The sequence below is a fragment of the Microtus oregoni genome, unplaced genomic scaffold, assembly GCF_018167655.1.
Source record: "Microtus oregoni isolate MIOR12 unplaced genomic scaffold, Mior012 000025F_ref0000491, whole genome shotgun sequence".
Taxonomy (NCBI): Eukaryota; Metazoa; Chordata; class Mammalia; order Rodentia; family Cricetidae; genus Microtus; species Microtus oregoni.
Window position 1 is genome coordinate 10,927,094 of NW_024543084.1, and position 25,916 is coordinate 10,953,009.

General features: G+C 52.9%; 1 protein-coding gene across 1 annotated transcript in view; it reads right to left on the reverse strand.

Moving 5' to 3' along the window:
- The window catches only part of Fam163b (family with sequence similarity 163 member B), a 31,944-nt gene extending 6,266 nt beyond the window's left edge, over window positions 1–25,678 (reverse strand). Inside the window, exon 1 of the mRNA XM_041674123.1 lies at window positions 25,365–25,678. The gene's annotated coding sequence lies outside the window, so the exon portion shown is untranslated. The remainder of the gene's footprint in view (window positions 1–25,364) is intronic.
- Between the last annotated feature and the right edge of the window lie 238 nt (window positions 25,679–25,916).

Below are 25,916 nucleotides of genomic sequence, written 5' to 3' on the forward strand. Positions count from 1 at the left end.
TCTATGGCCGCGTCCTCAACACACGCCCAAGAATACTTTCCCCTCTCAGAGAAAGAAGGCGCTGTTAAGTCTGTGCCCTCCTTTCCTTCATGCACAGTCTGACCTGTGCTACAAGGAAAACCTTAGGGAGCCTTCTGATCCACTGTGGAGCTTGCCTGGCCTCCTCACACCCAGGTCACGCTCCTTTAGGAGAAGAGCCCAGATCACCCACAGACACTGTTGTTCACCTTTTGCTGTTACAGAAACATGCACACGTTTCTGAATTTCTGCTAAACCTGGCCAAGACTTGCTGGCATTGGGGTTGACTGATCAGTTCCCAAAAGTGTAGGAGAGAAACTGGAAGTCTGGTGCTTTGTTCTGACTCTCCAGGTCTGGGTGAGGAGGGTGGATATGAGAGGCGTTCGCACATATTTGCGGCTGGACTTGGGAGAGGGTCAGATGGCCTCGTGGGGTCAAGCAGGGGCCTGGGTACAGATGGAGGAGACATGGACATGTACTGCCAAGGAGAATCTTGCTCAGGCCATGCTGTGAGCCAGAGGCAAGGCTGGGACTGGAATTCAAGCCCCAGAAGACAGATGGACAGACAGATGACAGATAGGTCCAGACAGACCCAGAGAGACAAGGCAAGAGACACAGACAGACATAGGGACAACTCCAACCAAATACAGGCAAGTCCAAACAGCTCCGAAGTGTGAGACAATGGGGTGTAGACACGCTGGAGACCCAGACAGGGAAGGAGCCCTAGGGACCCTACACATTCCTGGGCGTGCTGCCTGGCAACTCTAGCCCCCTCAGCCTCTTGGGAGGCCGAGGCCAGCTGGCTAGCTGGCCTTGCTAGGGCCGCAGGTCTACAGAGCTGGAGCTTGGAGTCAGTGTGCAGTAGAGGCGGCTGGAGGACTGTCCAGGTACATTTTTCTTTCAGGAGGGTGACCCTGAACTGTGCTCACTGTGACCACTAGACTCGGCTGCCCTGCTCTCATCATTCTGTTGGGGTGCAAGAAACATTGATTTTTCTGGGATCGCTGAAGAGATCCCAGAAAGCCCTCCTTAGTGGTCAGAGGAGCTGAGGAAGGTGGGACAGGTCCTAGAACCCTGATGCTGTAGGCAAAGGGTCCACCTGGGAGGTGCACCAAACCGAACAATGTCCTAAGTGAGGTGACTGGGCATGTGTCAGGCTAGCACACACTGGTATCTTATGGCTGAAAGCCATGACAGCAGGGACAGGGCCCGGTAAGAGGAGAGAGCAGTCGAGGTCAGTGCCTTCATCCCTATCACCCCCTGCTTGTCAGACAGACCCTTCTCTCTGAGATGGCATGGGCCCCCATGGCCCCCATGGCTGTCTGCTTGCGGTGATGTGCTACCCATAGCTCGGAGAGGGAAAGTGGCCTGCTCTATACCAGTCCCAGCAAGGCAAACACTCTGGGTCAGCTTAGAGCAAGATCTACGAATGTGCATAGGAATGTGTGGGTCTCTGGGGCTCCCTCCTTCTACCTCAGGACAGGAATTGTCCTCTGCTACCCCTCTCCCATGACTACCTCACCTGCACGAAGGTCCTGAATCCCATGGCACCCTCGTGGGAACACGCACTGCAGCAGACCACCGATGTGGGGTACAGCGCAGCCTTACCCTTACTCTCCTCTCTGGGCTCTGCCTCTGGGCCAAGAGGTGGTGGTTGCATCTCTACCCTTCTTGCTTGTCTGTCCTTAGATGACAGCAGGGATTTAAATGGGCTTGAGGTGAATGCTCATCCTAGCCTGGGATGGACAGCTTCTCTCCTGCGGAAAGGAGTTAGGAGATCCACTGGTCCCTAACTGTCAATGGCCTGTGTGAAGCCACGTGGGGCGAGGGCGTCATGTTCGGCCAAATGTGTGGAGAGTCAGAAAGCTCTGCAGAAGTAGGAGAAATAGACACAGAAGTGGAGATGTCCTGACTGAGTCTCCAGGACCCTCTGAGCCGGTAAAGATGCCACTTTAAGTGGGTTTCTGCTGTCCACACCCAAGACAGATGACCATAGAGAGAGCCCCATGGGTCACCATACTGGTGGGAACTTGCTGCACTCAGAGAGGCCAAGTGGGAGGCAAGTGGCCAGCAAGCTGGACTTTAGTGCCCTGAAGGTCAAGATTGAAAGCCCTTCAATGGGCCACCCCATCACGGGGTTTACACGCAGGCTCACTGACAGTCACAGGGACTGGGGCTGGGTTCTCCTGGCAGTATATGCCCCAGTGAAAGGTATCTCCATGAATGCAGGACTGGAGCTGAGGGAGGAGAGAGCTCACAAGAACTATGACAGGGCTGAGGGACCTCTGTAGGACATGGAAAGGAGTGCTCTATACAATGACTCAAGCAGAACCTAAGGACCAGCCTAGTGCTTCCCTGGTCAGTCACCAGACAGACCCCAGATGCCTTTGTTTCTTCATGCCTCAGTTTCCTCCCTTGGAAAGTTAGGGAAACACCGAAGATTCTGTGAGGGACAGGATGATGTCATACTAGAGGCACGAGTCCTTCTTTGGTTCCGAGGATCTGGCCACACTCGCCACAGAGCCTCTCCCAGGTCTGAGAGACATGCATCCCTCTCCTGGCCCAGGCTGTTTTCTGCTGATCTTTAGGGCCTGGGTCCTCTCCAACGGCAGGCAGCCTGTCGGCATGATGGGAAAGATGCCAGCTTAGGCCAGGTGCCCAGGGCTGTCAGCAGCCGCTGCTCCAACACCCAGGCCATCCAGCTGGAGCGTCTCAGCATCGCTTTTCTGATACACATACCCCCGCAGTGGGTGCCAGGTCCCAGGGCCGGCCCGGCATAGACACACACTCAGGCCACTGGCAGCTCTGCTCACATCCAGCCTGACATCATCTATATTTAACTACCAACAGTCTCGGGGGTGACTAGACCTCCCTTGGCTCTATCCACCTGCCTTCCCTCTGGGGTACCCCTTTGCCCACACTTTCATTGCCATCAAAGCCCGACATATGTTTGCTTAATCCAGAAAGCCTTCCTGAATCTCTCCAGCGTATCTCTCCATCTTTGAAAAATACCCATGCTAGAAGGAACCACGTAGCATGCTTCCAGTCGATGGAAACAGAGTAAGGACCAAGGGCCGCTTCCTTACACCTCACCCCGCTGTCCGTGAGTTCTTCCCTACACTTCCCTTCAGAGACTTGGGCTTTCCACAGCCACCTCCTCTGCCCCCACATCAGGGCAGAGGCCTTCTCCTGAGCCCCAGCTCCCTCCTCTGAAATGCCGACTCAGTACAGGTTGTCCAAAGGCTTCCAACGTTGGTTGGTTTTTAATCAGTTTGCAAGGGGTCTTGGTGATTTAGCTATGCAACCAAATGTAAGGGCCATGAATGTAAGAAGCGCCTGGCACGGAGTCAAGGTGTCAGGGACAGGATTTCGGATTCATTTGGACTCGAGGGAGGCTTCCCAACAGGTTCCGAGAAAAGCAAACCTGAGTGCCTAAGAGAACAGGAAGGCTTTGGGGCTCAGGGAGGGAGTTGGGCTGGACCGCTGGGAGAAGGAGCCCAGGGAGCTTCCTGGAGGAGGAGGAGGAGGAGGAGGAGGAGGAGGAGGAGGAGGAGGAGGAGGAGGAGGCGGAGGAGGAGGAGGAGGAGGAGGAGGAGGAGGAGGAGGAGGAGGAAGTTTCTATGCCAGTCCTTGAGGGAAAGAGAGGAGAGAAAAAACTAAAGAACCCAGGACAGTCCAGTCAAAGACTAAAGCAGGCCCAGTGACACCTGGCAGAGACCACCCCACAGTCTGTTTGCACCTCCATGGCCACTCTGCGGTCTCATGCCAGCCAATGAAATTTGGCAAGGCTCTTGCCAAACTGTTAATTGCCCCCCTGGGACCATAAACAGGTTTATGGCCTTATAAACACATGCTCCCCAGCCCCAGCCCTGATTTCTTCAAGGACAGAGTATAGGATGGAGCTACTCTGTGCACCCTCCACCCATTCTTGGAACCTGCCTATGGTTCTGGTGAGTGACAGTGTGTTTCCCATAACCCAAGTCTAGGCAGCCAGCCTGGAGGATAGCCATGTTACAAGCTCCCGTTGTCTCCTGTGTAGAGGCCCAAGCGTCGGGGGCGGGGGCGAGGCAGGAAACACCTGGCAGCAGAACCAGACGCCTCTACCTGCCTCCTCCGGTGAGCTCCCTCCTCTGGCAGGAGCCCCCCACGTAGCTGCCATCTGGACTGTGCATTCTGTATTTAACCCACTCCTTTCTCTGCCTCCCCCACTGTGCCCACCTTGTCTTCTTAGCCTTAGAAGACTTTTGCACCCCACTTTAGCCCCTGCCAGGGTCCCACAGGGTACAGGACACATAGATGGCTTTGTGAAGGCCAGTGCTCTGGGGCCAGGGGAAATCCAGTGGCCTCATTGGACCTAGGGACTTTCAACATCCCAGGGCACCAGAATCGAAGGCCTGGCAAATGCAGCTGCCTTGGGCCACAGTGGGGCAGCATGGGATCCTGAAACTTCCTTGTTTAATGGGGATCTCTTCCAACCCAGTGAGGGTATTGCTGCTCACTTCCAGATGGAGAAACTGAGGCTGGGACAGAGAGGGTTGGCTCTGTCTGGGAATCCTGGCTGGCTGGCCTCACAGCCTCTTTTTCTTTCCAGAGTCTGGGCAAAGGCTTATGGGGACTCAGAACCCTTTTCCTCCCCCGAGCACATCTGTCTGGTTACAAGTATTTCTGCTACCTGGAAGCCCAAGGGCCCTGCGGTCCTGTGCGAGCGGAGAGCGGCCTGCAGGGTTCCTGTCTAGACCTCCTCTGCATTTGTTCCCAATTTCACGCTCTGCAGGCTCCCAGATTCCTGTGTTCGTTCAATAATAAATAGATGGGAAAGTGTTCAGCAGCTCTGTGTGGCTGGATTGGTCTCAGAGACACTAACCAGAGCCCACCAAAGGGGAGGGCTGACAGGAGGCGGCTGGCTGGAGGGCATGCCAGCAGTGTCGGAATGTGTCCCCTGGTACTGCCAAGCCCTAACAGTGCCCCCCTCCAAGGACTCAGGAAGATTCCCAGGGGCTCATAAGTTGTAGCAGACCCCAGAAAATTTCCACAACAAGGGGATTAATAAACCTAGGCCCAGGGTTGGTTAGGGAGCTGCTGGCACAGGAAACATGGGGATGTCCAGAGCTTGCCTGATTGGTGGCCTGCACTCTCTAAGGGTCCCCTCAGAGGGAGCATAGGGACCCACACATTCTAGCAGCCATCTCCAGAGTATTATAGGTGGAAGATCATCTCAGGCCCCAGTTGAACAACTCAGACTAAGCCAGACCACTGAGCTTGGCCATGTGTAATGGGCTGAGCCCATTTAACCCTCGGGCTCTCCGTAGGTGGATGATCTTTCCTGGTGGCAGAGTGAACCAGCCAGCAGATGCACCGCAGGCCTCTGCATATCTCTGCAGACATGATCTGACCCACCTTCTGTAGGAATACACAGACCAGAAAGATGATACGACCAACCAAGACAACAGAGGTGCCCGTGTCCCTGGAGGAGCCTTCCTGGAGCTCAAAGTCTGGTGGAGGACATTCTAAAAGGTCACATGCTGACCAGTTACAGCTGGCTCAAAGTCTAAGAGCCGCACAGACAGAGGATCCGCAAGGCAGGAGCCCGGTCCCTGCCTGCATGGACGTGGCTCAGAGTTGGGCAGGAGAGCTTAGAGGGAGGTGAAACCAGGAGCAGAGAAGAAACCATGCATCTCCAGGGTGTGCTACCCTGGAGAGGAAGCCCAGGCTGAAAGGGAAGCTGGAAACAGGGGAGAGCTGGGCTCTCTCACTTCTTAAGGTTTATCCCTGCTGAGGTTGCCTCAAACCCCATGAAAAAATCCTGCATTCTTCCTGAACCCCAGAGAACTCACAGGGTTCCCAGACCCACAGCTTGGATGTAGAGAGAGAGCTGGTTAGGCAGGGTACAGAGAAAACGATGCTACTGCCTGAGGGCTGCGGCTGGCTTCTTGGGCGGGTGGGTACTGGCCCTGTGAGCATCGAGCACCGCTACAGCCTGTTGGGCACAGTTTCCGTGGGTTTGCTCCAGAAGCCAGTAGATTTTTTTTTTTTAACCCTCAGCCTCTACTTGATCCAGGACTCAGTTTCCTAAACCAGGGTTTTTGTGTAAGGGTCTCATGGGTCTCTCTGAGGTAGAGAGAGATGGAAAGAACACGGTAGAGGAGGGAGGGAGAGAGCAAGAGGGAAGGGGAGGGCTGGGAGGCGGACTCGGTAGAGTGTTTGCTCAGAGGGCATGAGCACCACAGTTTGGTCCCCAGTACTCATGTAGAACCCTAATGCTGGCAAGGCAGCTGGCCAGATAACCTCAGGGTATCAGCAAACCTGAGATTCAGTGAAAGGCGGTGTCTCAGAAATAAGATGAAAAACTGTAGCGGCAGACACTTGATGTGAGCATCTGGTCTCCACAGGCACGCACACTTGCATGCACACACATACGTACATACATACACACACACAAACACGCGCATGTACACACAGACATACACACAGGCACATGCACATACACACACATGCACATACATATACACATATACATACACATACACGCACACACACACGCACACATACATACATACACGCATACACACGTACACATACATACACGCATACACACATACACACACACACACACACACATGGCAAAAACAAAGGAAAGTGAGAGGTAGGACTTAGAAGGGAACCTCGAGCCTCTCCCCATCTGATCCCCCATTGTACGCCATCAGGGAGAAAAGCGAGAAGTTCCCTCCTCGCGCTGAAGAACCTGATTTAAAAGAGGACACTGTTGACAGTCAGGCCTAAAGCTGTGGTTGGTACTAGGTGGACTGTGCCCACAACTGGAGATGGGGCGGTGGGAGGAGTACTAAGTGACATAGGAGGGTAGAGCCCCCTCCCTCCTGGGTAGAGGAGGGTCTCTGCCCACAGAAGAAGGAGCTGTGTTTCAGTAGGGGAAACAGTTTCCAGGCTGGGGTAGGAGGAAATGCAGGTGTGAACATGGCAAGGAACAATGTCTTATGGTTTCCATTGCTGTGAAGAGACACCATGACTATGGCAACTCTTATAAAGGAAAAACATTTCATTGGGGTTGGCTGATAATTCCTCAGTTGGGTCCATTGTCATCATGGTGGGAAGCATGGTGGCATGCAGGCAGACATGGTGCTAGAGAGGTAGCCGAGAGTCTGAATCCACAGGAAACAGGAAAAGAATGAGACACACTAGGGCTGGCTTGAGCTTCTGAGACCTCAAAGCCCACCCACAGTGACACACTTCCTCTAACAAGGCCACACCTACTCCAACAAGGCCCCACCTTCCAATAATGCCAGTCCCTATGAGCCTATGGAGTCATTTTCAATCAAACCACCACAGACAGACTCCTAAAGGCTGAGCTCAGCTGCTGCTCAGAAAAGTGCTGAGAGGTCTCCCTCCCACCTCCCGTGCTCTGAAATGATCACACTCCTGTGTAGTTGGCTTCCATCTCTGAAGACAGCCCTTCCACTGCCGAGCTTGCTTATTCTAACCAAGCTGAGACAGTCGCTCTTCAACAGGAGGATGCTCAGAAACATCCCAGGCGTGAGCCATCCTCATGCAACCCGGGGCTCTAACCTCTTTGGTGTTGTCGCTGGGCTTCCCAAACCCTAACATTTGTGCTACAGGTCACTGCCTCACTCAAACACCCTGACTGTGTTCCCACTGCCTCCTCATAACAGTAAGCGCACACCCGTCGCTAGTCTCAACACCAGGAGAGATGTGATCCCCTCCACCACCTCTTTCAGTCCCTAGGACACCCAGACAGGGCTGTTATTAGTCTGTTCTACACACAGGAAATAGCACAGCCCAGTATTTGGAAAGACAAGCGCACACAGTCACACAGTAGAGATAGATACACAGCAGAGAGGGGGAGCATGCTATTCAGAGCTGATGTCGTCACCTGTCGCCAGGTCCAGCTGCCTGCAAGTGTGAGGACAGGGGTTTACTGTCTCCTCAGCTCCAACCCCACCTCAGGAAAGACAAACTGACTTCCCACCTGTTGGCAGTCCTCCAGCCACAAGGGGGCAGTACTGTAGCATACAGTGGGGGCTGTCTCGGTCTGCAATTGTGTGGGCTGGGTTGGTGAGGGAAAATACTACAGGGTCCTGAGTGTGGCAGGGGCACCTAGTGGGAAGCGGGTCTAACTTCTGTGGATCCTGCTCTCACTTGCCTGTTACAGCATCTCCTGAGGGCACAAGTCAAGAGAGCTGCTGGGCCTTCCTGGGATTGTAGTTTCTTCCTCTTAAAAATAACAAGGTGCAGAGGTCCCGTTTCCAATCCGTTTTACTGCTGTTGATTTTCTGGTTTTATGTCTTGTTTGTTTGTTTTTATTTTTTCAATTGCAACTTCCTCTCCAGCATAATCCTTGGTTCAGGGCCTGGCCGGAGGGGTGGAGAGTGCCAGGCCCAGATATCTGGAACCGTTAGCACCCCATTTATTAAACAGGTACCATGTGCCAGCACTCGGTTAACCCTCACATGTCATGAGTGGTTGGAACATGTTCACAGAGAGAAAAGTAAAGGAGGATACAAGCATGGCCAGGACCCATGTCCAGATGCCTCAAATTCAAGTCCCATTTTTTAGTAAAGCCCTCACTGGCTGGAAGAGAGGCCCTGAGACTCCCACGGTTGTACCCCAAGGGCTCAATAATGTGAGGCCTGCAAGGCTGGAGAAGGGCCTGGTTCCTGGCCCCTGTATATGAAGGGTATGGAAAGGGAAGGCAGCAGCCCAGTGAGCAGGGGAGGTTGGGGCAATTGAATGCCAGCTGGGTGGGCAACCATCCTGTTAGTCTTCCCCCATCCTAACCTGAGATAGACAGACGAGGGATGGACCAGGTCCACAGTCTTCTTGGCTTGCTTGACCTCTGGTTCACACCCAGCTGGGCTTTTGTACCAGACACCCACATTTATTGGGTCTCTGTCTGGCCCGCCATCTCTTCCTGACAGTCCCGGGGATGCAAGGAAACTCCCAAACCCTAGCTGGCAACACGGTCCAGAACTCCGACCCCAGCCAGGAATTCTAGACTGTGCTGGAGTTCCCTCTGTGAATGACCCTGAGTGCAGAGGGGCTGACATGTGTGGAACAGGGCTGGGGGAGTCGCTGGACACTGCGCCACCTACCCCATGTCTTCTGGAAAATGAGTGTGCCGGGACCCTGAGAGGGACTGGCTCTCGGACTCATGGCTCTGCTTCAGCTGCAGTCTCCCCTAGCATCCATGTCTAGCCCTGAGAAGATTGGCGCATTCTGGGCTGTTAACAAAGGCCGAGCACCTGCTCCCTTCCTCCCCATGCTCTTCAGGCTACCCCACAACACTCTTGCCATACCCCTGCCAAGGGTGGCACTGAGAGGCCATCAGTCTTTTAAGAAGAGGTTTAGCTACGCCTTGGCTTTGACCCCTGCCCTGCCTCCTTCGATCCACCACCAAGGCAGGCTTCGCGTTCACTTAGAACTCACTGCATTCCAGGCACTGTTTTGGTCAGGGAACACATCACACTTAAGCTCAGGAGATCAGGTCCTGGGTAGCCTGATGGGGTGGGAGTAGTAACTGAGTAAGACACTGCCAGTGTTCCCTTTATCCTGTCCCCTCCCTAGCTTGTTACCTGCTGGGCACATGCACACTGTCAGCCAATTTCCAAAGGTAGTCTGTCTACCTTCCTCCAGGGTTCTGTATCCGGATGACTGGCTCTATCTTCGGGGCTTCTGATGCAACCAGCTCAAGAGCCACATGCTAAAAACCTTGTACTAAAGAAAGAGACCAAGGCAAGTCCAGCCCGACGGTGTCTCCAGAATACAGGCCTTACTCCTTGGGTCCCAGCTCTGTGTCCTCCGGGCCTGGTGGCTGTCTCTGCTTCAGAACAGGACAGCACTGGACATGCAGGTGGTTAGCTCCCTCTGATCCGGAAGTCCCCCCCTCACCCCGGCAATGTCTCTCCTGGTAGCTCTGCTGTATGTCTGACCTCCAGGGGTACCAGCTCCAGATTTTCCAGGCTAGATTCCCTAATGCCTCCGGTTCTACAGGGGCTATATCATGACCTCACCCTGAGACAGAGGCCCTGACAGACAGCAGGTACTCTATAAATGCCAGTGTGGTGAAGCAGAGACACTGGAAGCCCACTATGTGGTTAGAGTGGCAGTGTGCCGTCATCTCCTGGTGATTGTTTGTTTGTTGTTTGTTTGTTTCACGGGGTCTCACATTTCCCAGGTGGGCCAAAAATGACCGTGGACTTCTGCTCCTCTTGCCTCGTCTCTTGAGCACTGGGGTTGCAGACATGAACTACCATACCCCGTTTCTGTGTCACTGATGACTGAACCCTGGGCTTTCCGCATGCAGGGAAAGTGTTCTTTTGCGCTCCTATCTCTGAGACTTCCTCTTGCCTAAGGGTATATGGACAGCTCTGAGCATGGGAGCCTCAGGTTGGAGCCCTCTCCTGGGTTGCCTGAGGAGAGACTTCACAAAGGGGCACCTCGTGGATAATTCATGGCTCTGGTGCAGGTCACATACCAGAAGGGGCAGGGAAGAAAGAGGCCTGAGCAGAGCTGCTTCTGGTCCTTGCCAGTTGGGTGCCTCTGGGAAACCCTGTAGCCTAAGATAACTCAGTTTATTTGCTTTTAACACTGGCATGGTGACAACTTAAGTTTCCGTAGTGCAAAGAAGAGTGCCCTTGACACCCCCGTTAAAGCCTCACCACCATCCCAGAACTGGAGTTAGGGACCTCATCTTACAGGACAAGGAACCAGTTCCAGAAGCAGTGTCACCTGTCAAGGGTGCAGGACAGGAAGAAGCACAGTGTGGCTGAGCTGGGCCTGGGTGTCGGGCTACAGCTGGGATGGGGCAGAGTGAGGCTGAGCCTGAGACTAGAGCTGGGATGGGTGCTGGATCTGGGCTGTGAGCAGAACTGCTTTTACTTGGGGCTGAGGCTGGAGCAGGATTGGGTTGTTTGCCCCTCTCCCCATGCACCTCTGCCTCTGGCATCCCCCAGGTCTTCTCATTTCTCTAGACTAGGACCCAGTCAACCACTGAGTGTAACCATGGGTCTCTGGTTTGATAGTGGGTCCAACCCTGGCTGTGGGTGGGTGGGAGCACTGGAAAGACTGGCTGGGAGCAGACATAAATAGAATGAGAGTTAAGTAGGTCAGGAGTCAGCCAGTAGGTCCGGTGGGCTTTAGGAAGAGAGCCGCTCCAGTCAGGCTAGGGGATGGGTAGGAGTCAGAGCTCACAGGTAGGAGTGAGCATTGTCACTGCAGGCAGCCCACCTGGGAAACAAACTCTGTCCCTTCAACACTGCACAAAACCACGCCCATGTGGTGTGCTCCAGGCCTAGGTATTAGCAACGCCAACCACCTCAAGGGGCCTTGTACTCCAAACAGCCCATGCCCAGGCCCGTGAGTGCACAGGTCCAGGCAGCTTGATATCATTGTCTGCCTGGGTACCAGAAAGACCAGAACAGAAACTTAGACATTCCTCCTGTTGTAGTATTCTTGTGTCCTGGTTCCTCACCTTATTTTATTTCCTGTGACAGGATCTAACTATGTAGCCCAGGCTGGTCTAGCACTTTCTCTGTAGCCCAAATTGGCCTCAATATCAGGATCCTCTTGTTTCATCCTCCCAAGTGCTGGAATAACAGGGTTGTGCCACCACCCCTGGCTCTGTCCCTTATTTTGGGACAGAATGATCATGCTGCTCTTTAGACAGCCCCTCTCACTGTTATGCTGACTGCGTGATGAGCACTGGGCTGCACTGGGTGTCTAGGGATGAGCAGGGACACAGTCCTGCCTGTTGAGCCCCCAGGATCAGGGCTGTTGGGCAGGCTGGCCACATCCTAGCTCAGGCCTCATGTGCAGCCATGTTCGGGCAGTGTTGTGGCCTCGGTGGTAGCACTCGCTTTCCATTTCTATTTCCTTTGCAGAATCTGAGTTCTGGGCAGGCCTGTCTTGATTGCAGTCACTTTCCCTGGCCCAGCACAGGAGTTAAGTCGAGGGGACAAGAGCTGCCGTAGGAAGGGTGTCTAACCCCTGGGGATCTGCAGAGTGGTGGATGGGGATGTTCTGTTCTCTGTGCATGAGAACAGTCCTGGCAGGCCACAGCTCACAGTCTCCAGAACAGTACCCTCCTATTGTGTCCTCACCAGTCTCTCAGTACAGAACTTCAGGACCTAGGCCCAAATATCTGTGTCCCTAGGCTCTCCATGGTTGCCCGCCTTTCCCATCCCTACCCTCTGTTCTGCTTGTAGCCTCGGTATCCACCAGGACTCCTTGAATTTATCTATGCAGGCACTTATTCCCTAGCCTGCCAACTGAAAACCTAGTAATTTGTTTTTATTGTCTTGGGGACTTTGCTAGTCATCCCTGAACTCCCTCAACTTCTTGTTCAAAGCCATCATTCAGCCAGTTCCTCGAGCAAGCCATCCCTGAATCCCACCCTTGCTCTTCCCTCTGGAACCCAGCAGTACTCACTGCCCACACTGTACACTTGGCATTTAAAAATCTACCCACAATTCAGGTGAGGTCAGGCACTTTCAGGGTGTGAAGACCTAGACATCTCCCTACAATTCGGCAGCAAGTACTCGCTGAGTTCTAGCACATCCCGGGCCTGGATCTATGTCTCTACCCTGTGCTGGACAGCTTTATGTCAACTTGGCACAAGCGAGAGTCATCTGAAAGGAGGGAGCCTCAATTGAGAAAATGCCTCCATAAGATCCAGCTGTAAGGCATCTTCTTGATTAGTGATTGATGGGGGAGGGTCCAGCCCATGGTGGGTGGTGTTATCCCTGAGCGGGTGGTCCTGGGTCCTATAAGAAAGCAGGTTGAGCAAACCATCGCAAGTAAGCCAGTAATCGGCATGGCCCCATGACCTCTGCATTAGTGCCTGCCCTGCTTGAGTTCCTGTCCTGTTGATGGACCATGTCGAAGTGTAAGCTAAGCAAACCCTTCACTCTCCACCTTGCTCTTCGGTCACAGTGTTTCCCTGCAGCAGTAACAACCCTGACCAGGACACTAACCCTTGTGTTGGCTTAGTCTCTCTGGCAGTGTGAATATATCCTAATCCTAGGAAGCAGAAGGAGGAAGAGTAGAAGGTGCTAACAGGGGAAAGAGAGCTAGGAGAGAGAGGACAAGCAGGATGCCAAGTCTGAAGGTGAACTGGGGAGGGGGTGATGAGGGAGAGAGCACCCCACAAAGAACATGTCAGGCAGGCAGAGCTCAATGGATCCGAGCGTCAGAAAAGCTCGATCTGGGGTTGGAGACAGACCTCCGCTGTGTAAGCAGGAGAACTGAATTTGATCCTTAGCAAACAAGTAAAATCTGCTCATGGTGGCATCTGCCCTTAATTCCAATGCTGGGGAAGTGGGGACATAAGAATCCCTGAGGCTTGCAGGCCAGTCAGTGAGCACCAGGTTCAATGAGGGAGACACTGTCTCAAAAAAAAAAAAAATCCTCATTATATAAGAAAGCATCACAATTCCTGGAATACTGGAAAGTTCTGCAGGGTTTGGGCTCAAAGTTGCTCTGGTCTTGCTTCACAGAACTTATAAGCAAGCTTTTAACAGTTTGAAGGTGGTTTGTCTGCACCCCAGCAGCACTAGAGTGAATCGTGAGTGTGTGTGTGTGTGTCTGTGCTGTGCAAGCTCACATTCATGCAGGTGACAACGTGTGCCCATTAGGGTCAAAGGACAACTTACAGAGTCAGCTCTCTGCTTCCATCACATGGGTCCCAGAGAGTGAACTCGAGCATATTTACCCAGTGAACCATCTTGCTGGCATGAGAACATATTGAAATACACGAATACCTAAGGTCAAAACAAGGTAAAAATCAACAATATGTGGCACCCAGGGAACAATTGCCTCTTGTCAGAAAAACAAACAACACACAGTGGAAAGAAAATCCAGCCAAAGACACTAACTGGAGGCAGGTCAGGTGACAGAGTCCGGAGATGTGAGGGCTAAATAGTTACTGTGTCCTATAGTAGAGAAAACCCGGGGATAATTGGAGTTAAAAGAAACAGAACAAAGTTTCACAGGTGAAGAAGTAACAATGTCAAAAAAGGCAAATACACAACAGCTCCGATTAACATCTGGTTAGACCTAAGGAAACAGGGGGGGGGGCGCTGGGGACCATAGAAATGATGCAACATGGTGGAAATAGAACACAAGTAACTAAATAATAGAGCCTCCTAAGATGTGGGAAACCGCAAGTGGCCCAGCATCTGGGTGATAAATCCCCAGGAAGATCAGAAGGTCGGCTGGATAGTTTTCAAACTGGGGGGCCAGCGACATGGCTCAGAGGGTAAGGGCACTTGCTGCAAAAGCTTGAGATCAATTTCCAGAACCCATGCAAAGGTGGAAGAAGAGAACTAACCCCACAAAGTTGTTCTCTGACCTACACACACACACACACACACACACACACACATTTTAAAAAGAAAGCTTTAGATCAGGATAACAATAATAAACCTTTAGTTCCCAAAGCACAATAAACTGCACACAGGAAGGGCTTAAAGGATACAACAGCCAGGCACATTATTGCAATATCCAGAGAGCATCTAAATCACAGAACAAAGACTCAGGGACTCTCAGGAATGGAGGCAAGAATTACAGCAGACTTGGACTGGTGACAATGGCAGATAGGAGACAATAGAAGTGTGGTGGCAATTGGTTAAACACAAAGACAACACCAACCTAGAACCTTCTATACAGGGAAGAACAAAATCCTTTCCAAAGTGAATGGTGAATCTGCAGCACCTTTAGAACTGACTTCACCCCAAACTACAAGGTCCTGGAGTGTAGACCCGCACTGAAGCCGGCCTCTTGCAGGATGCACCGTTTTGGAGCTGACACCAGCAGATTTTTACTTTCATTCTGTGGCCCAACCTGGGTAAGGGACAATATCCATGTGGACCAGCCTTGGGCTTCCAGTGAGGACTTTAGCCCTCACAAAACCTTGCCTCCCCAGGGTCTGAGTGGGTGTATACTCTGCTCACACAGGAACCTGTGTCTGTTGGGGGAGGCCCAGGCTGAGAGCAGGGACTCTGAATACCCTACCAAAGGCAACAGGAGTTGGGTGTGAGACGTGCTGGACACAGGGGTCTGAGCAAGCCTTTGTTCTTAAGCCTCACCTAGCACGAAGATACACGAATGCAGAAGAAAATCAGGAAAAATACATTTTTACATCTCAGTAGTTTGTAAGGGCACTTGTGATTTCCATAGCTACCAAGGTGCTGCAGGTGTTGAGACAAGAAAGTGGGGCTCTCCTCACTCCTGTGTTTGGCCCTGTTACTTCTACGCTGGAGTAAAATCTGTATTTTTTCATGCTCCAAAGTTTAGGCCAGGTTCTCAGGTAAGACAGTTCCAGCTAAATGTATTTCATAGGTAGGAAACTGGGAGCAGGCACCCATGACAGGGCAAACAGCAGGGGGTAACAGGAGCCTCAGGTCCTCTCAGGGCCACACCTCAGGCTAAGCAGTTTAGACAAGGACGCCCTGACATCTCTATCCAGCAGAACCCTGGTCTGGTCAGGAGCAGGGCTGGTGCTCCCCTGTGACAGGCCATTCCCTCCCTTTCACCTGTATTCTCCTCATCTGCCCAGATTCATGTCTCCCTTCCTGGCCCCTCCTCTCCTCTTCTGGCCCCTGAGGGCCTCACCTGCACCAGATTCTCGCTGTCTCCTTGCTTTCCCCTGCCACTCCATTTCCCCAGAACCACCTCAGGCCTCACCACTGTGTCGGCTTCCTCTTCCAGTCTCAGCTCAGACTGGCCCTTTGGGGAGCTCTCTTGACCAATACTGATCCATCCTCTGGTACCTTCCCAGTACAGGGCCCTTGCACTATGTGTTATGACCTGGGATGCCTTTCCAAGCGTGTCAGAAGCTCTGTGCCCAGGGACAGCAGGAAGGGCAGATCTCTCTACCCGCCTGAGTGTCTTCTCCTTTTCTTGCCTCTTCCACACTCAGGCTGTGCTGGGAGGGACAGGCCTCACCTTCCCTCCTCTTCACTCCAACTCCCTCCTACCTGCTTTGTCCCCACGACCGTGACCGTGACAGACTTTCTCTCTGTTCTCATACAGACACGCCAGCAGAGGTGCGGAGGCTCCTCACTCATCCACGCAGTCTCCCTCTCCCCAGCATCTGCTCAGGGTCAAGGGTCTGCCAAGCCCGGGAAAGCAATGCTAGCGTTAGCTGCATGAGCATTTACAGGGTTCCCACTTTGTGCCAGCCATTGTCTCCTCACCCCATCATCAATTTTACCAGCTCAGACCGCCAACTCATTTCTCTGCTCCGACTGGAGGAAAGTGAGGGAAAGGGGTGTATTCCCTGTTCCTCCCCCATCACTTCTCCAGATTAGTGGAACTAGGGCAGACTAGACAGCAGGAGCCAGCCACGAGCTTTCATCTCTGTAAGACCTGCTCATGATAGCAGATCAGGAGGGCTTGAGTCTAGCCACTCCTAGGAACTATCTAAAAACGCAGACCCGTAAGCCTCCTCCCTCCCCTGCAATGGGCCTCGTATTATCATGAGAGTGACAGAATCTTACCCTGGTGACCTTGGCCTTGGTAAACAATGAAGCACAGGAAAAGAGACCACGTTCCAGTTCTAGGCAAAGTCTTGAAGAAGCTGCGTTTCTGGGATCCATACACCATGGCCAGAAAGCATATGCTCAGAGACTGGAGCTGTGGAAGCGTCCTGGGGGCCTAGACTGGACACCCATAGTGAGCGGAACATTCCCCAGCTACCTATAGGCCTGTAAGCAAGAAGAGCTTTGTTTGCTGTTCTGTTGGTAAATGTCAGGACAGCTTGTTACACAGTCACTATGCCCAAAACTGACTGATACATACAAGAACTATCATCAGCCTTGCTACTCAGGCTGAGACATCACAAGTACAATAGAGCAAGGATGACCAAGAGAATGCCCAGCGTCTCTGAGCCAGCAGAAGTTCCCTAGGAGCTGGCAGTCAGAGAGCATGAGGGTGCTGTGTTGCTGAAACAGTCAAGTGGAAGCAGCCCAACAGGAGGCATAGAATCTTCCAGAAGCCTGGGTCATGTGCCTGCAGAACGAGAGCTGGACAGTGTCTCCAAAACAAGGTGTTTCTTCTTGTCCTGTGACTGCAGAGGGCACAGGATGAGACTGGGTGTGTCTCTGGGTGTATGAGTGTGTGTGTGTGTGTGTGTGTGTGTGTGTGTGTGGTAGTTCTAGAGATAGAACTCAGAGCCTCTTGCATGTTAAACAAACTGTCTACTGTAGGGTTACATTTGCTCTGTACATATGTGTTGTATATATGCATATGCCTTTGTGTGTCTATTACACACATGTGCCTGTTGTGCATGTTTATGTGTATTTTGTGTTTCCACATGTGTGTATTTATATGCATGTCTCAGTGTGTGTCTTCTGTGTGTGTGCATGTGTGTTTTGTATGTGTGTCTGTGTTGACTCCCATGTGCATATCTCTGAGTATCTGCTAGATGGATGACATTTATGGGCATAGTTATATTTGTGCATGTGTCTGTGTGTGTGTCCATGTGTGTGCCTGTATGTACATCTGTGTCTCTGTATATCAACTGTGTGCATGTCTGTCATGTGTACATGTATGTGTTTAAGTGTGTCCCTTTATGAATGTCTCTGTGTCTGTGTGTGCTTGTGTGTTTCTGCTTGTGTCCCATGTGTATGTCTCCCTGTGTCAGCTGTGTTTTTTTGTTGTTTTTTGTGTGTCTATTGTGTGTACATCATGTATGTATATATGTCCCCATATGCATATCTGCGTTTACCTGCATATTTGTGTATATATCTGTATTTGCCCCTGTTGTTCATGTTTGTGTATGCATGTTTGTCTCTGCATGTCCCCATGTGCATGTCTCTGCATGCGCCTGCTGTATGCATGAGTATCTGCATGTGTCCCTGTGTGTGTGTGTCTGCTGTATTGCTGACACACAGGAAGAAGATAGAAACAGAGTGGGGGTTGAGGTTCCAGACACCCCACAGATGTCGGTCAGTCTGCTCAGCAGTGAGGGAAGGGCCGCAAGGCCTCTAACACCAAGCTGAGATCCTGCCTCCTTCTCTTCCCTGGCAACTCTCTAAGTTCTCTTAGAAGTGGACGTGTGAGGTCCTCACCTATATACACACCGAGTAGGGTCAAGCACCAGAGTCCTGTGCTGTCTGTCCACCATGCATCCTCGACCTCCCTGGCTCCTTCATCTCCTCACTTAGCTGACTGGCATGGCTCCTCCACCCGGAGCAGCCCTGAACAGCAAGGTTCAGCATAGACCTGCCTGGAGCATCTTCATTTTCTGAAATGGGGCTCAGTCGCGTGTGGTGAACACATCTATAATATCACTACTCAGGAGCCAGAGGACTGCCCTGAGTTCAAGGACAGCTTGGGCTACCTACTGGGATCTTGTCTCAAAACAAAAAACAACAAAAGACAAGGTAAACAAACCAACAAACTAAACGAGATTTGGGGATTCTCAAGTGAATGGAGCATGCTCGATAGGTCCATCGTGCAGATTAAATCATCTTTACAACTTTTCATGGTCATGAAGTGACAGTGTTGACCGCTAGGTCTGATGGGGTGAGGCTCCCCCACCTTGAGTCACCCTTTGTCACGGGCAGCTCTGTGGCAGGAGAGCTGGAATGAGACAGTAGGCCCTGGGGGCTGCAGGCAGGCAAGTGCATCCTGTGCCCCAGTCCTGAACACACTGGACAGGGGTTCTGGAAGCAAGTTTTCCTGAGGCAGTAGCCACTTCTGGCTCTAACGATGGGTGTCTGGTCTGGAGTCCATTCAGGGCCACGTACTAGCCATTGCGCCTTTTGGGAGATGGGGTTGACCCTCCTTCCACACGGAACTACCCCCAGCAGGGCCCATTGTGTCCCAGGCACCTCACTGGCTACAGGGGTTGGGGAGGGTATAAAGAGCAGCACCTGACCCCAAGCCCTCCCAGCCTCGATGCAGACAAGAAAGGACAGACCTGACGCTGACAGACAGAGGGAAGCAGGGGGAAGACCCTCGGGGGAAAGGTCTCAGAAGTCCCAGAAATGGCACAGAAGAGCACATGCAGGGCATGGCAGGGCACAAGTAGAGGTTGGGAGGGTGAATTCACGCCAGGAGGGGCTCCATGGGCTGCGGCAAGGTGTCTGAGTTTCTCAGCCACATGTGGTACAGCAGTTGGCCAGCGGTGTCTCTTCCATGATCCAAGCCCAGAGACCCCATAATCTACTGTCATGTTCCACCGTGCTCCTGCAGGGACTCGGAATCATTCCTGATGACAGAAGGGGAAACCACACCTGTCTTGATATGCCAGGAAACTGGAGCAAAGAGGGGATGGTGACCAGCAGGTCTGAGGTACCTATGGCTGAAGGCAGACCCGATCTCTTCCCATGCTCCCCCTCCTTTCTTTCTTATTCTCTCCCCATCCTATCTCCTGATCAGCGAGGCGGGGGCTCCCAAGGAGAAAGCAAGACACAGAGCAGTGGGACTATGAGCAACTGCGAGAGTGATCTCCCGAGACACTGTGCCGTGTAACAGCCTTCTGCGACAGAGTTTTGTTTTGTAATTAGAGGGGCATCTCATGTGGGAAGCCTCATGGAGGTAAAAATCACAGACGGCTGTACTCTTTCATTCTGTGAGTTGGTTTATAAGGAGCTTCCCACGTAATGAGTGTTTTAACCAAACAAACGCCAGACACAGGTAAACACCAACCGTCCTTATGTCAACCACGTGGGCAAAGACTACCGAATTCTAGAGAGAGACACAGACTGCCCCCCACATCCCCACCCTACCTCCTTTCAAAGGAGATGTGATCAAGGCCTCTCACACGTACAGGGCGTGGTGTCAGTCCTGGGGTAAGCCAGCCTGGACTGTGGGGCTCTGGAATGGGCTCAGAAAAAGGAACCCCAAGTGGGTGTCTGCCTATAAACTGGAAAAGTGAACATCTTTATTTTGCCTTAGGGAAGTTCCTGAATGTTCCCAGTGAGACTGCGTATGCCAACCCTTAGTGGAGGGATTTGGAAAACACAATATAAGTATTGCATTTCAAACATTGTAAGGTGAGCCCCAGACACATGCTATGGTGAGTTAATGGTGACCCCAGTGTCCTCCTATTGCCCCCCAGAGCTCTGTAGCCTTGCTCCCTGAGCCTCCTGCTGTTCCTGGCATACTGAGAGCAACCAAGTACTAAGGGGTGCACTACCAGGCAAGGTCCAGCAGCAAATGAACTGACCGAGCAGGAATACGGGGGAGCCTACAATAGGGGATCCTTTGGCCAGGGCCAGGAAGGGGAAGTTGGCTAATCCTGCTTCAGTAACCAAAGCACAGAAGTGGAGGTCTTAATTATACTCACATAGACACAGTTAGAAGCCAACGAGGCACCTGGGACTAGCCCCATCTGGTGCTCTCTTTCCCTCAAAGAAAACTCAGGGGCATTTCTAGAGCCCACTGCTTGTTAACCTCTCCTGATGACCTCCCTTGCCTCCGGGGATGGTAGAAGTGTCTGGCCTCTGCATTACCTGCTCCCGTGACTGTATCACCCAGTGGGGGCTCAGCTCTGATTGCATCCAGGTTGCCTTCCTTTCCGTGAGGTGATTTCCATAGAATCCGGAGTACCTGCCTCCATGCTGCCAACCACACAGAACCATCCCACACTGCAGTTTAATCTTGTTACATGCCTCCTCCCACTCTCTCCTCCCCCGGCCAGCTACTAGGCCCTTCCACTCAATACTTACCCCTCAGTCAACCCCATAACAGACAGAATCAGTGGGTAGCACACAGGCCTGTTGCCAGACCAACTAGGTAAGTCTGGGAGGCAACGGCCATGCCCTGCAAAGAAAGCCAGGCTAGGGCTCGGGCTTTGTGACAGAGGATGGAACCCCGAACCCATCCCCAACAGGAGAGCAGGAGTTAGGTCAAAGGACAAGGGAGGAACACTCGTGACCAGGTGTGACTGAGGTGCAGTGTGACTGCAGAGGAGCAGGTAGGCCACAGCCAAGGAGTCAAGGGCTTTTACTTTGCACACAGTAAGCCGAGAAAAGCTAAACTGATTTTCCTTTTGCAGCAAACACACGTTTCTTTTTAATAAAAAAATATTTGACTATATTATAAAAATGAATATATATTAGGCAAGCACACACAAGGCAGAGCATAAAAGAGACAAAAAACACCCATCATTGCTTTCTGCAGGCAGAGACTGTTCCCGTCATGGTGGCTGGCACGGGAGTTTGCTCATCCAGGGCTGGGGAGCCAGGGAACCTAGCTCCAGAAATGTTGGCTGCTAGTCCCTAGGTCACAGGTCAAATGCCAAAACAAGTAACACCAGGCTGTTAGCAGCCTGAGTGCAGGCTCAGCCACTGGGCAGAGCAACCTGGGAATACCCAATGATCAACTTAGCCACTGGGCAGCCTGCAGGAAGCCTGGATCTGGTTGTAAGAGCTGAGCCACAGGTGGTGATGGCTTTGCCCATTGTAGGCTTTGACTGACTGACAAGGGCATCTCTCCCCTGCTCTGAGGTCGTCTTCTGGTTTGGCCAGGAACAGAGCACCATGGGAGTTTCCCAGGAGCGTGCAGACTCTTCTAAGAAGCTGGACTCTCGTACAAGGTGAATAAAGAACTCAGGGACCAAGGGCTTAAGTGACCTCGTTAGGGACATGTTCTTGAGATATAAACACAGTTCTGGTCAGTTCCTAAGACTGTGCTACCCTACTACCCACAGCAGCTATGGGAGGTGGTGAACGTGGCTGTAACCCCAGGAGCCCGGCTTATTCCCGAACCACTGCCCAGGCTGCTATCTAATCCTGATTCATAGATAGCTATGCAGCCCTCTTCCCAACCAACTCACTACAGGAGAAGTGGCTTTAGAATCATGAGCACACATATGTGTGTGCGCGCGTGCATGTGTGTGTGTGTGTGCATGTGTGTGTGTGTGTGCATGTGTGTGTGTGCGTGCGTGCGTGCCTGTGTGTATCTCAGAGGACAACATCGGGCGTCATTTCTCAAGCTCTGTGGACACTGTTTCTGAGACAGGGTCTTTGCTAGCAAGGAACTTTTCCAAAAAGGCTAGGGTACCTGGCCAGGAAAGCCCTGGGACCTGCCTGTCTCCACCTTCCCTGTTCCAGGATTATAAGCATTCATCCTTATGCCTGACTGTCCTGGCTCCCTTTCATGGTGTCCTAGAGATCAAACTCATGTCCTCCTGCTTACAAGGCAAGCACTTTACCAACCGAGCCATCTCCTCAGTCCTACAACTGGAGAAGTTGGACAAGAGCGCAGGTGACCGGCCCGAGCTTTTCCCACAGATGCCCTTTGGGTGGGCTGGGAGGACCAGAAGACAGGTAGTAGCATCCCACTGGGGTGGGATGTACAATCTGGTGCTACCATGGTGCTAAAGAAAAAGCCCTACTCTAGGCCCCCAAGGGCTGCCTCCGCATATCTCACACAGCTCGCTCCAGACTCTAGTGTAGGCCAGTCCTGGGGACGTTTCTTCAGTCCTGGGCAATATCCCCCACGTAGCTGGCACCTGCTCAGTGCCCACCATTATGGCCCAGATGGACATGGTGACCTCTTCTAAGTCCCCTTGCTTCTTGCCTTCCCTCTCCAGTCAGGTTCTAAATTGCAGATTACAGTGTTAAAGCCATGCTTGACCATTGTCCACCAAGGTTTAGACTTCAGCAAAAGCGCCCCCCCTCCCATAGCTCACAGATAGCTTACAGATTAATCCTGGATCTCACACCAGTTCATCCCAAGTCTCCCCACTTACAATACCCCTGGAAATTAGGCACAGAGTCCCTGTGTCATATCTTAGGAGTGTAAATCAGGAGCCCACATGCTAGACTCTGCACTCCAGCCTTCCATGAGTTAAGAGCATACCTGTGCCTTGGGATAGCAGGGTTCATCCCTTCTCAGACCTTTCAAGGCAGTTCCCAGGAAGGGAGACAAGGCAGAGGACTTGGACAGGAGAGGCCTCAACAATGTAAGCCTCTCCCATGCACCGTATTCCTGGGGGAATGGAGAGCTTTGGGAGGAGAAGAAAGGAGCTGGCAGGCACTACGGCTCCAGCTTGGATGAATCCCCTCTGGAGTGGATCCAGAAGGGCCGAGACTGCAGGGAAGTCACAGTGAGAGCAGCAATGAGGTAGACAGGAAGCCCCTTCCTGTTCCACCCCATCCTCACCAGACTTCAGGTCATGCACAGGTGCCACCGAATACTCGCACAGAGACAGAAGCACCCTTATTTTTGCAGATGAGGATGCTGCGTGATTTGCCCGAGACCTGAGGCCTTGAATCCACATTCCCACCACACAGATCAGCACTTCCCTGCCACCTTGATCAGGGCTTGAAGAGGAGCAGGCCAATGGTGGCAGGGTGGGAGCTGAGTGGACAGTCTGGGCAGTTTGCCACCCTACCTTCCCACCCCCAGTCCCTGAGAATTTAGAGTCCAATATAATTGACTGTGAGGTGACAGATCTCTGCTTTGAGCACTACAATCATTCCTCATGGGATTGCTAGGTTTGCAGGAACAGGTCCCAGGCAGTGAAACCTCCCTCAGAGCCAGCACCGGGCTTAGGCCCATAGATCCGGCCCAAAAGTGCAAAACCTCCTTCGGCAACCACATAAGTAGATGATGGGATGGGCAGGGATGCCGAGGACTGAGAGGTACCCCAGGGAGAATGAGACCATTCAACTCATCTGAGGTCTATAAAGGGACAGGAACTGGCCCAAGGTCACCCATGAAGATGAGCAGAACTGGGCAAAGTCTTGACTCCTCCATCTGTGCCCACATTCTCTGTAAGTTCTCTGTCCATGCTAGATGCCTGTGCTGGCACAGCAGAGGCCTCGGGCTCTGGGCACCTCTCTCACTAGAGGAAGAGGAGAGGGTAGAGAAGTCACAGCGTAGTCTGGGCTCCCACATCTCATGGCATCGACTTGCCCCAGAGAGACAGTGAGGTTCTCCAACTCCCCACCCCCAACAGGTATTCCAGGCACCCAGTTTGGGAACTGTGCCTCCTCCCAGACCCTACACCCTCCAGGCTTTCCAAATGGGTCAGCACCAACCAGCCCTACAGGAGCTCAGGCGATGGGAACCAAGACTGCAGCCCAAGACCATGCCATCTGTCTCCTCTATGGCACGAGACAAAGGTACAACAAATGACTACCAAAGAGAGGGAGAGGGAGAACGGGAGGGAAGGGGGAAGTGAGCCCCCGGCCTCAGGAATGGGAAGAACTCAAAAGCCAAGCCACACAAAGTCGTGTCCATGGACGGTTTCAAGCACATCCTGCTGGCCAGAGGTGTCAAGTTAGGAGAGCCTTGGAGAGCCTTGGCTTGAAGTCTTTATACTCCCTTCTATCTCAAGAAGGTGGAGGTGGAACAATGGGCCTGTGTGCTTTTATGTAGCCATAAACTTCTAGGAGGTGGACACTGGCCCTGGAAACCTGCCAAGAACTTGATTAGCATAGGAAGGTGGGACCACAGGGGAGCAGCCTGGTGCTCTCCGGCAGACCCCTGAACACTAGCTTCCCCCAGCAGGGGCAAGGGAACATGCTGGACCCTGAGACTTGTCACCCAGGGTTTCTTGCCCGAGTCCTATCAACAGAGCCACGTGAACTCATGTGACCCTGGCCTAGGGAGAACAGGACATTGAGTAGGGTGAGAGAGTGGAGGCAGGAGGATGGACGTGAACCTTCTTTCAGAGGTTTGATGTTTTAGGGCGTGTCGTTTCCGGCTTGAAAAAATACAACTGCCAACCTGCCGTGCTCCTCCTGTCCTCACTATTGAAGACGAGGCTTCCAACAACATGGGAAAGAGGTTATAGCGGCTCCGCCACCTGTTAACTGTGACCTTGGACAAGAAGTCAAACTTCTCTAAGCCTCAGTTTCCTCATCTGTCCAAAGGGGCCCCAGCCCTTTCACACAGACACTGAACAGAATGGATGTTAGCAGTAGCCCAGGTCAAGCACGCAACACCAACCTGGTGGGAAGCGGATCTCACCAAGGAACCAAACATCTCAGTTTGGTTTCCAGGCAGCAAAGAATGAATGGAGCCAGGCTTCCAGTCTCTTCGGACAAACTTCCTCTCCCCATGCCCCTTCCCCTAATCAGGCCACCCTTGGAGGGAAACAGAGCCTCTCTTCTGTCAGAGGGTTCCTCTGTCTTTAGGCTAGGACCCCACTGCCCATCTCAGGGCACTTGGAGGGTGGGTCACACTGGGATGGAGTATGCTGTACAGGCACCTGTATAGGTCAGAGCACCTGATGCAAGGTGGCTAGGGCAGGCTGCAGTGGGAACTCCAGATGAGGTGGGTGCAGAGCCTGGACTTCCCATCCTGTTTCGCCTGCTCTCACACCGTGACCTGCGCACCCGCTTGGCCCTTACCTTGAACCATGGGAACCACGCTGCCCCGGCTGGCGGAGGACTTGGACACACGTGACAGGGCGGGCGTCCCTCTGTCCCGGGCACAGAGTAGCCGCAAATGCAGCCCAGGCCACGGTCGGTGGTGACTGCTGGGACCTGACTGGTAAGGAGAGCGCCGAGAGGTTCCTGGAGGCCCCAGAGGAGGCAAGTGCGTGGCCCGGCGAGAGCCCCTGCCAGCTGCGCGTTGCAGCCACAGCTCTGGACGCCCAGCTGCCTCCCTGAGAGCTACACGCGCGACTCCAGCCCAGTCCCGGGCGCGGGGAGCGCGCTGGAGGGGAGGGCGCGCGCGCTAGCCTGCTGGGGTGTGCGCGCTGCGGTCCTCGCGCGCGCTGTTGGCGGCGGCTGCGGGGGAGCAGCCGAGGAGCTGTCCCTGGTGCTGACGCTCAACCGCGGTCCCCCGTGGCTGCACCCATAGGCAAGGTCTGGGGACCCACATTTCAGTGCGCGCCCTGCGGGGTTCTCGCTGATCCTCCACTAATCTGTTTCTGTCTCCTTGATGTTTGGTCTCGGTGG